Raw genomic sequence first — 19594 nt, 5'->3', positions numbered from 1 at the left:
TCTGAGGATTTTTAAAGTGCAGTCTGGTTGTTAAAGGACAAAGGCTAAACTGTTGTGTGGGAATACCCGGTTGAAGTTGACCAAGATTATAAAGTCATTTGCAAAGCTATTTGCTTCTACAAAGAGCATTTAAGTGTTAGAATATCATGCCACTACAAAAGAATTATCTAAAATGAGGTAATATGCTGTATTGCACTGTACAGGCTGTAAGCAATTATAGAGGGACATACTTTCTTCGCTTGTATTAATAAGGCTGAGCAGAATATAAAGAAATAAAAGCCTGGAGTATATAACAACTCCTGAGGCAAATTGAAAGAAATTATGAAAGAATTCATTGTATTATTGAAACAAACCAAAATGAAATGCATTGTGACAACATGATATAAATCACGGGATAATATCACATCTTAATAACCAATGCTGAGCAGAAGAGAGACTTCTATGTTGATCTACTGTGTAGAAAATGTGACATGACAGAAGACCCTTCACCAGCCTAATCTTTACGTACTAGTACTGTCAGTTATGCTTTCCTTTTGAGTATGTGACTGAGAAGTCATCCAAAGCAGAATGGACATGGGATGAAGAAGTATGGTCAACGCCTCTTCTTACCTGCCCTGTGCCACTGGGTTGATGCTCCGATCCTCTACTATCCGGAAATAAAATCCCAATGCCTGTGTTTATTCAGCAATATAAACTTACAGCTAATTACCATGTGCCAAAACAAGGCTGCAAAAAGTATAATCTATTAGCAATAACTTGTTTCTAACAATATAATTGCATTTGGAATAATGAAATGTTCATTTTAGTATCAAAATTAATAATGTCATATCAATGCCATTAATAATTAAGGATTCTTTTTATAAGATCACATCATTAATAACAACTCATTATGAACAATTCTATTAATATCAACAATAATAAAAATAATATCACATTGTCTTTCTACAGCTACAATTTTGCAAGGGTAATGAAAATGCAGCACATATATCGGACTAGACCCTGCTGTGTCCAAGGAAAGTAGCTCTAGAGATATATTACACTTTTAGATTAAAAAAGTATCTTTTTGTTTTCCTAAACAATAATTTGTGAATGGAAAAATTCGTCATTAAGTACTCAGAAAGCACATGAAAATTTTGCTTAAAATTGTCCATTTCCACAAATTGAATAGTGAATGGGATTAGGGGAAGTGTACAATATTGTTCTAGTTCTTAATATAGTATTAGTCTACTTCTTCATTTGAGGATGGGTGCACAAACTTTTTTTCTTCATAACTTATATATATGTTACATATAACATTTGTAATGCATATAACATTACATAAAGTTTTAATAGTCCACCTCCCTGTCATCCCAGGGAACCAAATCTCAGCTATTTAATACTGGTAGTTTTCTATTTATCCAAGTTTTCTCTATCTCAGCAATGGATTCTAACACAAAAAGATACATCTAGATTAGGTATAAACAAAGTACAACCTGCAGGCCAAATCTGGCCCACAGCTTGTCTTTTGTCAATAAAGTTTTATTGGCACATAGCTGCACCCATTTGTTTACATATTAAGTATGGCTGCTTTCACCCTACAACAATAGAGCTGAGTAGTAGCAACAGAGACCACATGACCCACAAAGCTGAAATATTTACTCTCTGGCCCTTTAAGGGAAAAGTGCATTGACCTCTTCTCTAGATGATAGGCAGAAAGTAATTTTGACATTTCCAAAACACGAATAAGGAAAATAAAAAGAGAGAAAAGGAAATCAATAACATATCCTTAAGAACTCTCATGTTCATATTTTATATTTCACCATGACGTTAGAATAGTAAACTATTATTCATTGCATTATTCATTATTATTTGTTGTTGTTTGAATCACTATAAATGTATAATCTAAGATTGATGCTGGGAAGAGAGAGGGACTTCGATAAAAGCTTGTTGAAGCAATAAAAGAGTACAAGTTTTATTTTAGGATAAGAAAGGATATATCTTGAAATAATATTAATAATTTATTCTTGTCACTATTTAGTTATCAATATTATTCCATTATTATCATCCATATTAAACCATGAGAATAATATATTTTCTATATCTATATATATTTCTATTTCTATTTCTATAATTTATTATAAAAAATTTAAACATAAACAAAAGTTGACAGAAGAGTTAAATAAATCCCAATGTAGCCTCTACCAGCCTTCAGCAATTTTCAACTCATGGCCAATCTTGTTTCCTGCACATTGAAACTTCTGTGTCCTCTGATATTATTTTGAAACATATTGTATCATTTAATCTTAAAATATTTCAATAAGTATCCCTAAAAATTACAGACTTTTTATTTAACTTAACTATAATACCATTACTATACTTGAAATTAACAATAATTCTTATAATATATCCAGTTTGTGTTCAAATTTCAAATTATCTCATAAATCTCCTCTCTCTTTCTTTCTTTCTTTTTACAGTTTATTTATTTAAATCAGGATCCAAATAAAGTCTTCAAATTTTTGTATCCAGTTTGGGGATTCACAAGGCATGTCCTTATCTCACTTTTTATTTAGACTCTTTTTTTTTTAGCATATACAGGGATAAAGAGGGAGATAATATCAGTGCAACGCAAAAGCCCTCTAGAGAGTGAAGAGGAGGATGAAGCAGGTGTGGCGTGACCAAGCGTCCCCTACCTCATCCTCACTCCAAGCCCTCAGGCCTACAAGATGACAATCTACGTAAGTGCATGCTCCCAATGCTGCTTCTTCCTAAGAACTTAAAGTCATCCCCAATCAGTAAATTAGCTGGTGGCAGGCAAGAAATAGGAGTTAACAACACAGTTTCTGTGGTATCTGGGGTTCTTCTCCCTGGGCTCATCCCCTCCTCTCTCCTCAAATTCACATGGGATGGACACTAGGACCTTTCCTCCTCCCCAAAGCACTGTCAAGAACAGGAAATCATGGGCCAAAATAGCCACACAACCGAGGAGCACAACTACCTCACAAATAAAACAGGACAACAAAGGGGACAGTGTGGCACATCTGAAGCAGAATTATTGAAACAGATAGACCAATAATTAAAAGAAGCATCAGAAATATACTTATGAAGATGAGGGAACATTGAGCAATGTGAAGCAAAACCAAGACATAATAAAAAAGAACTAAGTGGAAATATATGAATGAGATAATAGGTATGAAAAAGATAATGAAAATCTATCAGATGCAGAATAAATGAGTCAGTTGTCAGACCAAACTGAAGAACTCTCTCAGAAGGCAGCGGGAAGGGACAAAGACCTAGAAATACAAAGGAACACATAAGAGAATAGAAGTAGAAATATCAGAGGAGACATTTGAAAAATGAATAAAAATAATTTTTCCACAATAATGCTGGATGAATGACCTCAAATACAATGAGTTCATCTTGCTAAACAGGAGAAATAAGGAAGCAAATCCACATCTGGACACATTATAGTACTGTTAAGAACATCAAAGAACAAGAGCAAATTTTAAAAGGCTTCCGGAGAGAAAGAGCAGATTACCTACACAGAAATACACATCAAATCTACTAAAGTAATACTAGATACAAAAACAACAAGAACTCATATTTTTTAAAGTATTGATGGAAAAGAAACTTTGAACTTAGAATATTACATACAGCCAAAGGTCAATGAAGACTTTGTCTGGTTAAAAAAAAGCAAAAACAAAAACAAAACCTCACACTTTTAGCATTGACTACAAAGATGAATATCAAAAGCACTAATGTGATAAGAACTCAAAAGAAGAATAAAAAAACCCAGGAGCATACTTCTAAAGATATAGAAAGTAAGGATAATCAAATGCCATGTATCAATGTATTATTATCTCTTTTTTAAAAAAAACCCTGAATAGAAGAAAAGGAAAATCAGAGTGACTCCACAACAACCCAGGAACAAAAATTGTGAAATAATCAAGATCTTTGTGGATGTGGGACAGGAAAGCATGCCTAAGTATAGATCTGGTTTGGGAGGAAAAATAGATACAGTATGTTTAAGAAATTAATAAGACTGAGTAAACATGAGTGTAAGTCACAAGTTAAGGACAACCACCATAAGAACAAAAATAGTGGTCGGCCCAGTAGCGCAGCAGTTAAGTGCACGCTTTTCACTTCGGTGGCCCAGGGTTCGTGGGTTCACATCCCGGGCATGCCCCGATGCACCGCTTGTCGAGCCATGCTGTGGCGGCGTCCCATATAAAGTATAGAGGAAGATGGACACAGATGTTAGCCCAGGGCCAATCTTCCTCAGCAAAAAGAGGAGGATTGGCATAGGATGTTAGCTCAGGGCTAATCTTCCTCACCAAAAAAAAAAAAAAAAAAAGCCGAATGAAAAACCAACACACACACAGGAAAGTTTACAAATGAAAATCCATTTGAATGGTTGCCCACAGAAGAGAATGGAAAATGGGAACAAAAGAAGTGAATGAATGAAGGAAGCAAGGAGTCTTGCATGAACCAATGTCAGTAAGGAGCCATAGATCACGGTGATTAATTCCACACTCTGCACCTGAATTCCAAACAAAATACACAAATGAATGAAAGAAACTGAAAGAATTACCATGTTTTTCTTTTGTTTAAAAATAAACCAGGTATTCCTTAAAATCCAGCTTTCCAAATGTACTTGCATTGGGTTTTATTTGCAGCATCTGAATATCTAGAACAGCTAAGTCCCTGGAATATAAATTAAACAGTTTGCGATCCTATGAAAGTTTGATGAGTGAATGTGAGGGAAAACAAACAACGAAACTAACCTGTTCTCGGCCTGAAGAAAATGAACTGAGCGACTCTCAATGGTTTATGATGATGAATAATGCTTAAAAACACAGTTTCTATATGAGAGTGAGTTTTATTGCTTGAGCTAAAGGGCGCTGACATTTTGCTTCCATAAAACACATTATATAGAGTTTTTCAAGAACCTGAGAAGTTTTTCTTTACTATCACAAATCCCTGGAAAGCAAACTGCAAACGCGTGTGTTACCTCAAGGTGAATGCTTTCAGAATATTGTCTTTTTACTGTGAGGTAAAGGATCCTGAATTCTAATCTTGGTGGTACTTAATTTTGCCCCAGTTTTCCCACCTGCTAAGTAATGTTTGACACTGGCCTTTGAGATGAAACAAGCTCATCTTCCCAGGGTGAGTTGGTTTCGTTAAGGAAGGCTGCCACGAGGAAAGTTTTGCTCTGTGAATCAGTGTAATACCCAATGCAAAATCTGAGCTGAGGGGTACAAACATTTGTCCTTTACTGAGCAATGTCTCTTTGAAAGGGCTGTATGTGAAATCAGCAAAATGAGTCATTTAGATGGTTGGCATTTGGGTAGAGGGCAGCTGGAGAACCATCAAGCAGGGGCTGGTGGAGAAGGGAAGCAACTCCTTCCACAGTTAGTAGGGCAGAGTAACAGAAAGAGTCCAAGCTGTGCAGTTAGAACCACTTAAGCTGAAATCCTGACGCTATTGCTGTGTGGCCATTCTGAATCTCTGTTTTCTCATCTCTAAAATGAGGATAATAGCTAGAAAAGTTACTGTCAAAATTTTAAAAAGATAAAATACAGAAAGCGATTAGCACATCGTAAGCACAAAAAAATGTTAATTACTTTTCCCATCCCCTTATTATTTATTCTGCTCCCCAAGACAGAAGTGTTTAGAAGCCTCAAGTCTAGTTTTTCTTTTTTATCTCCTTGAAGAAATCATAAGGGTCTAGAAATAACTCCTTGAATTAATATCAGAAGCTACTATTTCTGCTTCCTCTATACCCAGAAAATTTGCACTTCCAAATGAAAAGCAGTAGTCAGGAGCAGTGCTTAAAGGATAAACACAGGTAGAGGAGGGTAGTGATGAAATTCCCACTTAGTGTATTACATGTGGCCACGAGTCAAGCATGTCTCTGTTCTGCTCATTTCTCGGACCTCTCTGATACTTTATATCCCACTCTCCATATTCCAGGGAGAGAAGCTCATTCTCTGTACTGCTCCTGCCTCCCCCAGCGCCTACCATGACCTCCTCAACCTGAGGAGTCCTTGTCTTTCTGGTCCACAGAAGGTGATGTTCTAGGATTGGCTCCTGTTCCTGCACCTATCTGATATTTGAGCATGACAATGACTTAGCATCCTTCAGGACTCGATATTTGCTCCAAATTTTTATATATGACCTTCCAGGCTGACTTAAGGGAACAAGATCTCCTCTGGAAAAGAAAGATTTGAAGTTCAAGCTATCTGAATAAGTATTGTAAAAATAGAAGTGATAAACAGGGCACAGTTATATTTTATTGACCCCCGAGTCGCAGTTTGCTTGCAAAGGCCTATTGTGATTGTGCTTAATGACTTCATTTTGTGTGGTGCAAATATGTCTAACTTATCCACTTGGCTTAATTTTTTAAAAGATAAGAAGGTATTTGAAAAAAAATAATGTCGTATATGTAATCCATACCCACAACAAAATTTGATATAGATGAAAGAGCTACATGTAAAATAATAAAAGTACAGTATTATTAGAACAAATTATATTAGCATAAACTTACATTCTTGGGGCAGGGAAGGCCTTCTGAAGCAAAACACAGAATGAAGATGACATAAATATACTGATAAACTCAGCTATTCAAGAGACCCATGGCACATAAACCTATAATCAAAAGACAAGCAACAGAGAAAATGTATCCATGTATATAACAAGGATCCCGGCAGAGTACAAACTTGGTTATGTGCAATGGGGAGGACTGAAGGTCTTCAAATGGGGAACGACTTCAACAGAGCTGAACATTGTAAATATCACAAAAGTCACAGTCAAATGCAATTATCTTTATGACAATCTCACCAAAATATCTTATGATATATATTAGCCACATAAATGAAGAATAAAAAATACCGGTCCAAAGCTACACAAAATTAAATCATTTATAGGTTAATATTTTGTTATTTAGCATAATTATTTATGTTATACTAACATAACATAAATATGACATATTAACATATTTAACATTAACACCATGCTTTTAACAAAAACAATAAAAATTGCAAATTGTACAGTGATGTTTTCAAGGGATCACTGTGCTTTAAAGCAGAAGCTCCAAGATAAACTCTTGGAGCCAAAGTACTCACTGACAAAAAATGACATTGACATTGACAATTGACAATGACAATGACATGAGGTTTAAATAATAAAATGATAAAATAATCTCTGTAAAGTCCTTAGCATTGGGCCGGGTACAATGGTAGGATTAAATGTCAGTTATCAGCACTATTAGTGCAAGGTTGGCCTGAGAGAACAAAATCTGGAAGCTATCTTTGGTCCTGACCCAAATAGTTACAGAAAGATCCAAAAGGTTAAATTATGAGGTTGAAGTTCAAAATATGTTTCACATTAGTTTGAGAAAGCCATTGAAGCTAGAAAATCTTAGTCTGTACAAAAAGATTCATGGGTAACAATTTCTTTCTATTTACTTAAGCATTTCAATTTTATTCTGTCTGGATGTATCTGGAATGTTGGCAGAAGTTTACCGGTTCTGATAGCAACCAGCTCTCAGTGGCAGTATCAGTAACATGGCTGAAAGCTATACAGTTCTTGTGGCTTCTACTGCCTGAATTCTAACATGGAATTCTATTTAATATATTTGCATGTTTATGTATTTCTTCAAAGGACTATTTTAGAACATTAACTTGAAATACTTAAATATAAAAGCTGATATGGCAGCTTGATTATTTGATTTTTTTATACAGATAAAAATTAAATCTGGCTTTTTGGTAGGAAAGAGGAATAGAAAGATAATCCTTTTTTAGAGTTCAAATACGAAAGAAACGAGTTCTCATTGTTTAAGAATAAAATGCTCACAGGGAAGGGGAAATACTCTTTTCTACTGGATATTCAACCTGTACAAAATATACATTTAAATAGCCACTTTCCCTGGTATCCAGTCCTTGAAATATCCATTTAAATAGCTTTTGGCTATGACTACCTGGTTTTTAAAATAGTTCTGTTTTCATTGTCAAACATTTGGTGTCCATTTGCTACACTTTAAAAAAAAAGGTTGGGCAATGTTTTGTCTTTTGAGATACAGTAACATGACAGAAAGTGACAAATGGGGGAATGTGTCACAATGAAGCATGATATATTACAGCAGAGTGATATGCTGATACTCAAAGAATCCATAATATGCATCTTTCTTTTTATTTGCTGCTACAGCAGAGGAGATTATTCTTATAGATTAAGGGACTACTGTCACATCTTAGGTAACAAAGTAAATATATTTCACTACATTAATATTTCTCTATAAGACTGTCATGTGCTTTCTCTGTACTTCCTTTCTATTAATTTCAGATTAGCAGTAGATGCATTTATAAATAGAATTCTATTCCTTATGGCTGACTTATCCAGTGGTAACACAATATTCTGAGTCTGAATTTCAAGTCATTAATAAGGAAAACAGATTAATGCCAACAATGGACACAAGTGTGACTGAATAAGAAGAATAGATTTAAATACAATGATATTTTGATGATCTCCATGGGATCCTTAATAGAAAAATACAATAATGCATAAAAATCCCTAATTTTAAACAGAAAATTATCCAGATCATTAAAATTTATTTTTAAACAAAAATTGTATTGTCTTTTTATGTGTCCATTGCAGGTTTCATGGATCTCATATGTTCTTATTTGTTGCAAATATTAACCACTATAAACATCTGTAATATTCAATAAAAATGGCTTATCATCAGCTTTTTAGTCTACAACTAAGAACCCCTGGCTTTTTTTCTTTTTTTCTAGAGTGGTATACATGTTGCTCTGTTTCTCAGAAAAATGCTAAGGTATGTTTTGAAACCAAAGCAAACTACAATCAGTGTTATCAGGCATTAGTGATTGTAATATATATTAATGCCAAAATGATATGCATGGTGAATACAAATGCAATATTAACGTAAGTTGAAAAGAGGCAGCAATTTTATGCTAAAAGTAAGGTTAAGATGTTTTCTTTCTTTCCATCATAATTTTTCTATTCCTTTTCTTAATTACTTCCATTCTTTCCTTTTATTTGTCCCCAGAAAGGGATACCCACTGGCCAACTTGCACAGGACCATCTCATAACGTCTAGAGTGTGACTTCAAACCAAAACCCTGTTCTAAATATGAAAAGGTTATGTAAGTGAATTTAAATACTCACCCTGAAGGAATTCACCATTAAGTACTATTGTCTACAACTTTCCCAAGACATGGTGACTCATGTATCATTATGTTGACTCTTTTGTCCTTACCTATTTATATTAACCCCTGAATATAGAAAGATAGTTCATAAAAATAAAATAGCATATGACTTTTATTTTCACAAGTCAAAAAAAGACAGATAATGCATTTGTGAAGAAATCATATGAGCTACTCCATTTCTCCTCACAGGTAAAAATCAGTAACAAAAGAGGAATTACCTCTTTTCTGAACAAACAGGTTATATGGACTCATACTCATGATTAAAAAATTTTAATACTTCTCTACAGCATAGGAGCATCAGTTTAAAATAAAAATGCTGTGGTATTATGAGCATTGTTTTCAGTATGAAACTCAACTTTTTGCACGTAATAAATTAGATTTTTAAAAATTTCATATGAAAGGTTTTATACTCAGTAAGGAGAATATTTAGTCATAGAAGAGATTTTTTTAGTTGAAAAGGCCATTTTGCTCTAGTGGAAGAGTACTAACTATACAGAATGTTACTTTTGCAGATGGGAAAGGCATTTAATTTTATATATTCTCTTAGAGATGACTTTTTTTTTAGCAAAGGTCTATTGACCAGGCTTTCCCTTAGATATAAAATCACAACTATTTCAGAATTATTAAAACCTTGGGGATAGATATACTTATGGTGAAGTTTATAAGTCAATAGTATCACATTGCAAAACTAAAGGATCAAAATATTCTAACACAATTATCTTCCAGGATACAATTCTTTTATTTTAAAAATATAACAAAGCTTTTGCAGAAAGAGAAATTAAGAATACCATCCCATTTACAATTGCAACAAAAAGAATAAAATACCTAGGAATAAACTTAACCAAAGAGGTGAAAGAGCTGTACACGGAAAACTATAAAACATTGCTGAAGGAAATTGAAGAAGACACAAAGAAATGGAAAGATATTCCGTGCTCTTGGACTGGAAGAATTAACATACTTAAGATGTCTATACTTCCTAAAGCAATCTATAGATTCAATGTAATCCCTATCAAAGTTCCAACAACATTTTTCACAGAAATAGAACAAACAATCCTAAAATTTATATGGAACAACACAAGACCCCGAATAGCTAAAGGAATCCTGAGAAAAAAGAACAAAGCTGGAGGTATCACACTCCCTGATTTCAAAATATACTACAAAGCTGTAGTAACCAAAACAGCATGGTGCTGGCACAAAAACAGACACACAGATCAATGGAATAGAATCAAAAGCCCAGAAATAAACCCACACATCTATGGACAGCTAATCTTTGACAAAGGAGCCAAGAACATACAATGGAGAAAAGAAAGTCTCTTCAACAAATGGTGTTGGGAAAACTGGATAGCCGCATGCAAAAAAATGAAAGTAGACCCTCACCTTACACCATACACAAAAATTAACTCAAAATGGATTAAAGACTAGAATGTAGACCTGAAACTATGAAACTTCTAGAAGAAAACATAGGCAGTACGCTCTTCGACATCGGTCTTAGCAACATCTTTTCAAACACCACGTCTGAACGGGCAAGAGAAACAATAGAAAAAATAAACAAATGGGACTACATCAAACTAAAAAGCTTCTGCACAGCAAAGGAAACCATCAACAAAACGAAAAGACAACCTAACAATTGGGAGAAGATATTTGCAAGCCATACATCCGATAAGGGCTTAATCTCCAAAATATATAAAGAACTCATGCATCTCAACAACAAAAAAACTAACAACCCAATTAAAAAATGAGCAAAAGACTTGAACAGACATTTCTCCAAAGAAGATATACAGATGGCCAACAGACACATGAAAAGATGTTCAAAATCATTAACTATCAGGGAAATGCAAATCAAAACTACAATGAGATATCACCTCACGCCAGTCAGAATGGCTATAATTAACAAGACAGGAAACAACAAGTGTTGGAGAGGATGTGGAGAGAAGGGAACTCTCATACACTGCTGGTGGGAGTGCAAACTGGTGCAGCCACTATGGAAAACAGTATGGAGATTCCTCAAAAAATCAAGGATAGAACTACCATATGATCCAGCTATTCCACTGCTGGGTATTTATCCAAAGAACTTGAAAACACCAATGCATAAAGAGACATGCACCCCTGTGTTCATTGCAGCGTTATTCACAATAGCCAAGACTTGGAAGCAACCTAAGTGCCCATCAAGGGACGAATGGATAAAGAAGCTGTGGTATATATATACAATGGAATACTACTCAGCCATAAGAAACAATGAAATCCAGCCATTTGTGACAACACGGATGGACATTGAGGGTATTATGCAAAGTGAAATAAGTCAGAGGGAGAAGGTCAAATACCATACCGTATGATTTCCTTCATTAAGTGCTAGATAATAACAACAATAAACAAACACATAGAGACAGAGATTGGATTGGTGGTTACCAGAGGGGAAGGGAGGAGGGAGGAGGGCAAAAGGGATAATTCGGCACATGTGTGTGGTTGTAATTAGTATTTGGGTGGTGAACATGATGTAATCTATGCAGAAATAGAAGTATAATGATGTATACCTGAAATTTATACAATGTTATAAACCAATGTTACTGCAATAAACAAAAAATTAAAAAAATATATATAACAAAGCTTTTATTGTTTGTCAGAACAACATTATGAACATCATCATAAAAATTTTCATTTCCATAGACACACTATGTCTAAATCACATGACATTAGCAACAATTTCAGTCCATTACAACCATTTCTGCTTTCTAGAAAAATATACCTTATCACATGAAATAAATTAATTCTTCTGTAATGCCTGTGGCTAAAGAAAAAAATCAAATAAAGCTACTTTTTCCCCAGGTATTTAAATGTTGTCTTTAAATCTGTTTTATCCAATCTCCAGATTAATTTCAAACTAAGATTTATCATTAAAACAGTGGCATCCCAATAAAGGAGCAGTATAAGCAGTATGTGATGAATTAAAGCCACATATTAAATTGCATTAAATCATGTCATTGAGTATTTTTAAGGACATGGCCCATTGTGAGCTAAAGAAATCTTTTATTTTTAAAATATAAACCTTTCCACAATCACATATTTCTGATCTTGATTTATATCTGAGTTCTTTGCCTAACTCAATATACATAAAAGACCATGTGAGATAAAATTCTACTGCCTTGGGGGGAAAAACCCAGTATTACTTTACCCATAAACAGACATTAGATAGGTTTGTAGAATATCAATACCTCCAACAGAATAGTATTTTAGTAAATGCAAATAAATCAAAATTATATAATTTGATATTCATTAAAATGTTTAGAAAAAATTAGAGAAATTACATGGAATTTTGTCTCTTTTATTTGTCTTCAGTTCAGCTGTAATAGTGGATAAAACGTATTTTGCAATTCAAATTTAGTATTTTCTCAAGTTTCAGAGACTACAGTAGCAGCCCAGGCTTCTCTATTGTTAGTTAGCCCTTTAAAGTCCACACCCCTGCTTTCCCACACAGATAGCTTTAATCAGTTGGCTGCTTCACCATAAGATTTATAGTCATTGGTGTGCTGGTAAATGTTTAACAACCGACTCTCCAGAAGAAGAAAAAAAGGCTTATTCATAATGTTTGCTGATTTCTTTGGCATACTTACTCCCACCAAGGCCGATTGCCAGCTACCAATGTAGCATCATTGAATGAAAAGTTAGAGATTCACAGATGAAAAAGAGATTCACAGTAGCACGCCATTATACAGTAATTCCACCATACCAATAGTTGTAAATAACATCAAGAGCATAGTCAATGTAGTAAAATAATTTGGAAGTAATAGGCTGTGAATATTGGTTACCTTTGGTTTTAATATAGTCTGCTAATTATAAGTTTATGTAATTTTATTTTTAATAATGGTTATTTTAAAAACAACCACAAGTCCTGAAAATTTAACAATTGACCTTCGTGAGCTGGTATAAACTCAGCACACTACTGAGTTTACTCCAGAAAAATCTTCCGTAAGTGGTAATTTAAAAAAAATTCGTACTATTTTAAAAGTTTAGTGTTAGAACTACAAATTTTTGGCATAAAAACCGGCAGTCTTACAGTAATCTTTTCGGTATTAATCTGTCAAATTTCAAGTAGCCAGCATTTTTATGTTTCTTGTACCAAAAAGACAAACGAATCTTTATTATTAAAATATTTTTAGAAGCCTATAGAATTCTCTGTTTTAGGTCTGGCTCTTTGGCCATGCCATCATCCTTAGCTGAGACATTGCTTATTATCTTTGCTAAATGATTTGTAAACTTGAGGATATTCTGGGCAACACTTTCTACTAAACATTGGCCCACTTCCTGAGAAAGAAAGGGACTGATGGATAGACAATGGATACAGAGCTTCCCTCAGAGTTTCACACTGATATGTGCAAAGGTAGCCCTGGAGGTAGGAGGAAGATTCCTAATTGGCCTGGCATGGATGTTTTGAACGGGATGTTAATGTATAAATCAACCTCTATTTTTCTAGGTTACCTCCGTGGTTCCTTCTACATGAAGAAATAAGGCAATGGATTCAGAGCACGTTTCTTCCCTTTTTCAATTTAAAAACTACCTTACTGGCATATGACTATAATCTCTCTCATCTGTGGCCCTGAAGTAGTAGACAGGAAGACAATAGGTTTGGTCAATGAAACATGAGACAAATGTATTATGGCATTAGGATTCATAATAAATCAGTAGTTCCCTAACAACAGGACACTACAGTCCTACCAGCCACTTTCCTTCACGGCTTCACGTAGAACAAAGTTCTTTCAGTCTCTGGAAGAAGGCGCTCTTTCTGGCTCTGTGTGTTACCTGCTAATCTTCCAAAGATCAAATTTCAGAGAAATAAAAAATATGAAAAGGGGTCCTTTTAAGGGAGGTAAAGAATGAATTAAGATTTTGGTAGGTTCAGTTTCATCATTACTAAATATTACTATAATTCTAAACTCATTTTGGGTACGGAAATTAGACGTTTTTTAAGAAAAAAATTATACTTTAGTAGTAATTTGAAAATTGCAAATTTCTTGTTTGAAATTTAGCATGGTTCAGTCTCATTGACATCATTGGTATTGTGTATACATATTATAATAACCTGTTATTAGGTTAGGAATCATTGATGATTATTGAGTATTTTTATTTTTAACCTTTTATCAGTATTTTTATTATACCCACCTCTCTTCTTTCACTATAGGAATCCATCTTAGCTAAAATTCAAGATTCTGACTCTCATCTGTGTTTACCATCAGAGCAATTGGAATGAGTAATTTTTCTTCCACCCATCATCCCCCATGAGAATGTGAAGTTTTCTCATATCATCTGGATCTAAGATGAATGAAACTTGACACATTTATTTAAAGGAGCTGCTTAACTATATCGTTACTGCATGAAACAATCTAAGGTTGCTTTTGACATTTCATAGTATGTGAAATTCACTGTGAATTAAAGTGAAATGAGTAACTAATAAGAGAAAACATAGTTATTTGACCTATTTTTTCCTCCTTATATTTGCAATATACTGAAGATAAGAATCATGAAGCCAGAATTCATCAATGTCTCTTTGTTAATAATAAGAATCCCTGTCTTACTGAATGCTGATGTAACTGGTTATGCACATTAAGTAGAAGAACTGTAGAGGTTTACTTAATTTGTACCCCTTGATTAAATAATTTATTTAAATAGAAGATATTAACCCATAATAAAGGTGTAGTTTTTCAGAGAATGATTTTAGTTTATTCTAGATACGAGTTCCTGAATGACAAAAGCAAAATAACAAAAATCATACTTATTTTTGAAATTGTATTCTGTCCAGAAAATAAAAAAAAAATTAATGTTCTCACTGATAAAGATGTAAGGAGAAAATTAATTTTAGGTTTTTTTTGGTAGCAAATATGAGGCTTTGAACGGATCTCTCCAGACTTTTTAAAGGGTAAAGCTACATTTTGGAAAATAACCAAAAATATTAAAATGATAGGTTTCTAAACCACATCTTACTTTATACTTTTGCGTCATGTTTTTATATGTATTTTAAGAACTGAATTTTCAATAGAATTTACCATATTAACATTTCAAGTTCAAACTCAAATTCTTATCTGCTTAATTACTATACTAATCGTGGGTAAATAGTATTGCTTTTTCATGATACCACAGATGAAATGCTATTGGCAAGGTTATTTGAGAAACTCTGTAACAAAGATCTTATTTAATATAGAGTCTCATTTTAGGTAAATTTTACTTAATCTCCAATAGAATAATATATTCAATCTCTCACCAGCTTGGGAGGCCAATGCTGACTACATAAACTCCTGTAAGAGAATTTTGCTTGCTTTGCTGATTTTAAAGTAAATGGCAGGGCCGGCCCCATGGCTTGGCGGTTAAGTGCGTGCGCTCTGCTGCTGGCGGCCCGGGTTCGGATCCCGGGATCGCACCGACGCACTGCTTCTCCGGCCATGCTGAGGCCGCGTCCCACGTACAGCAACTGGAAGGATGTGCAGCTATGACAGACAACTATCTACTGGGGCGTTGGGGGAAAAATAAATAAATAAAATCTTTAAAGTAAATGGCAAAATACTGCAGATTTATGGTACGGTATATTGATGAAAAGCACATTATAACAACCATGCTCAATAAGTAACCAATTTAAGGTTTGAAAACCAGTAAGTTATCAACTCATATATAAATCCCACCACATGTCAAATAATTAAAACCTTCTGAAAGGTCAAATAAAGAACATCAATTTAAACTTTTTGTCAGAATTTTGGTTCATGAATGGCCTGACCTGTCTATGGATCAATGGAATAATTCTTTTAGTTTGAATAAGGCTCTGTCTCCTAATATAACATACTAAATTATCAAAATTAAATGCTACTGAAAATTTCTACCTGGTTTCCTTTTCAATGTCTTAAGTATATATTAATGAGTATGTTCACAGGAGAGTGACCAGGAAATGCCATTATGACTGAAAAAAAAATAAAAAGGAGTTCAGATAGGAAGTTCTTTAAACTGTACCAAGAAGCATACTCTTAAGTAAATTTAAGTCATCAAAGTATATAACGTAGAGAAAAAATTAAAAGATAGTTAGAAATATATGGAGGAATACCAAATTATAAGTGATTTAGTGTTTTTAAAACCTCCATATTTAAAGCTGGGTGACCATGGTCTTATTTGTATGTTCTAGAAACCAGTCTAGGTATGATGAAGTGCTAGAATCTGACTCTGGACTTGGGCTTACATTGCTGTTTACATTAACTGTGCAGAAGTCAAGGAGATTCAGTGTAGTTATGACAAAGCCATTTATCTTCTGGAGGATTCCTAGGAATTTGGATACCTTGGGTGAGAAGAGGGTCGGGGAGTGGTTGTGGGGGGACTAGCTTATTCTTTCATGGCTGAAACTGAGCTAAGTCACCAGGATAAACCTATCAGTTACTTCTGGAAGTTCTAGACAGGCAGCCTGCAAAAATGGAGAAAGAACAATCTTTCGAATCAGAAAGCATCTGTCAAGTTTCACTATCCTCTTCATGAAAGCCTTTTCCACGGAACTGCAGATTAATTATTCTATAACGTAAAACACATTATGTCACTCTCCTAAACTCCTAAACAAATCATTTATAATTTGAAGTTCCTTATGATCTCTGCCTTCAGTGAATTGTTATAACTTTCAGAATAGAATCTACACTGTTTTTCTTGGATTAAAGTCTGGATCCTGTCTTCTGGCTCTCACTTCCCACTCTTTCTGTGTTCCAATCATATCAAACTGTTTGAAGATATCTGAATAAGCTTTGCTCTCTCACCTCTCCATGCCTCGCACACACTCCCTGAAATGTTCCTTCATTTCAAACTTCCCCTTTGAACTTCTCCATCTTACCTGCTTTGGAAATCTTACATAAGATTTACTTATGTAAAGTATGTAATGTAAAGATTCAGTAAACTGAATCTTACTCCCCAAGATTCAGTTCAAATAACCCTCCATCACTTTTCTTCCCCAATCATCCTCAATTTCCCCATTCCCTGGCTGAGTGAAGCAACCCTCTTATGTGCTCTCATAACTCTCTGTTCACATTTCTACGAAAACCTATAGTGATGTTGTACTGTAGCTATTAATTTGCTAGTTCCCAGGGCTATGACTTTTAACACCAAATCCCTAATTCTTAGCTCTCAGTACAGTGTCTGACACAAATAAGCACCTGGAATCATTTGCTGAGTAAATGCTCAGTTGTCTTGAAAGTAGAGGGTAGAACTAGGAACCATTAGCAAATCTACCATTTTGGAAAGAAAAGTTGGGAAAAGGCTATCAAAAGCAAGATCAATCACAGCTTAGAGACTCAAGGCTTTGGTTAAATTTCTTTCCCGAACGGAATTGTCTCCTTGAAGATAGCTTCAGTAGTAGATTTGTGTCCTCAGAAGAACCATTCCACAGTAATGCTGCTACGTGGGGTTCTGGAAGAATTGTGTCTGCTCCCCATATTGTATCTGCTCATAACTCTGCCTCCCCAAGTCCACGTATCTCAGGGCTCTCCAATGAATTCTTCTCTTGAGCTTTGCCATAAGCTATCAGGAAAGATGTTCTTTTTTCTTCTAGAATAATGAGTTTTAAAGAACATGTATATTGAAGGGCTAGTATCTATCCAGTTACTGAATGGAAGAGAACTGTCTAGGGCTTAAATCAATAAGAGATAGAAAAACTCTTTTTATAAATTATTTTTTAATTTTTAATTGTGATAAAAACACATAACATGAAGCTTACCACCTTAACCCATTTTTAAGTGTACAGTATAGTAGTGTTAACATATTCACATTGTTGACATAGTAGAGCTAAGTGTATTGATATATTCACAGATCTCCAGACCTTTTCATCTTAGAAACTGCAACTCTGTATCCATTAAACAACAGTTTTCCTTCCCCTGTCTCTCCAGCCCCAGGTAACCAAAATTCTACTTTCTTTTTACACGAATTTGACTACTCTAATTACCTCATGTAAGTGGAATCATACAGTATTTAGCTTTCTGTGATTATTTCACTTAGCATAATGTCCTTAATGTGTTCATCTGTGTTGTACCATGTGACAGGATTTCTTTTGTTTTTAGGGCTGAATAATATTCATTGTATGAACATACTACATTTTTTAAATCTACTCTTCTGTTGATGGACATTTGGGTTGTTTTTACCTCTTGGTTATTATGAATAGTGCTGCTTTGAACATGGATGTATAAATATCTCTTCAAGACCCTGCTTTCAATTCTTTTGGGTATACACTGAGAAGTGGGATTGCTGGATCATATGGTAGTTCTAATTGTAATTTTCTGAGGAATCTCCTTACTGTTTTCCATAGTCACTGCACCATATTACAATCCCACTAACAGTGTACAAGGGTCCAATTTCTCCACTTCCTCGCCAACACATGCTATTTTTCTGTTTGTTTTTATAGTAGCCACCCTAATGGATGTGAGGTGATATCTTGTGGTTGTGATTTACATTTAGATAGATAGACTCTAGATTACATAGTTGAACCACTGGTGCCAGCTAGGACCGCATGAACTGATAAGTTTTTATACTTTCCTCAAGCCAGTTTGAGTTTTGTCACTTGCAACCAAAATATCCTGTCTAATACATTCCTCTGTCCCAGTGTACCTCCTACTCCACAGCTCCCCACCCAGGCTTTACTGATACTTTCGCTATGCCACCATAAATCTCATCAATGAGAGGTCTTCAGAAGTTAACTGGGATCCTTGTTGGAAAATGCAAATGTACCTTCTACTATTGAGTAACTTTTAGTCAAACTTTGCATGAACTAGTCTTTATCAGGTTGCTTCCTCCCAATATCTACGTAATAAAATCCTCACTTAAGGCTTAGCAGTTATACTTGCATCAGTAAGCAAGAAAGAGAAGGAAGATCAAGAGGAAGAGGAGGAGGAGGTGGAGGAAGAAGAGTGGGACATAGAGGAAGGGAGGAAGAAAGGAGGAAGAGAAGGGAGGAGAGGGGAAGGAGGGAGAGGAAGAAAGAGTTAAAGAAACTTAGTATTCTGGAGCACTGTGCATTAGGGCCTGTTCCACCCTGCATTTCCATTGAAGGGACACACGGGAGCAGTGAGTGTTGAAGTTCCCACTTGAAGTTGGGAGACCAAGCTATAAAGGAAAACAAGAGGATGCCAGGTGTAAGCATTGCCTATTTTACTAGAACCAATCTTGGAGTAGAAAACAAAAGGATCTTCCTTGCAGGAGTACGTGGTCTCTTGCCCTGGGTCTCAGATCTCAAAGTTATAATAATGAAAACACTGAATATGATGTAAACAAAGTTATGATGTAATTACAATGAGAGGATGGGAGGGATGGAGTGTAGTCAGAGAGATTTATAGTAAAAAATTAATAGATAACATGAAACTGAAATATCAAGAAATAATTGTGTTAGCAAATTACTTA

Source organism: Ceratotherium simum, chromosome 19, assembly GCF_057802395.1.
Source record: "Ceratotherium simum simum isolate JZ-2026a chromosome 19, ASM5780239v1, whole genome shotgun sequence".
Lineage (NCBI taxonomy): Eukaryota > Metazoa > Chordata > Mammalia > Perissodactyla > Rhinocerotidae > Ceratotherium > Ceratotherium simum.
This window is presented reverse-complemented; position numbering follows the sequence as displayed.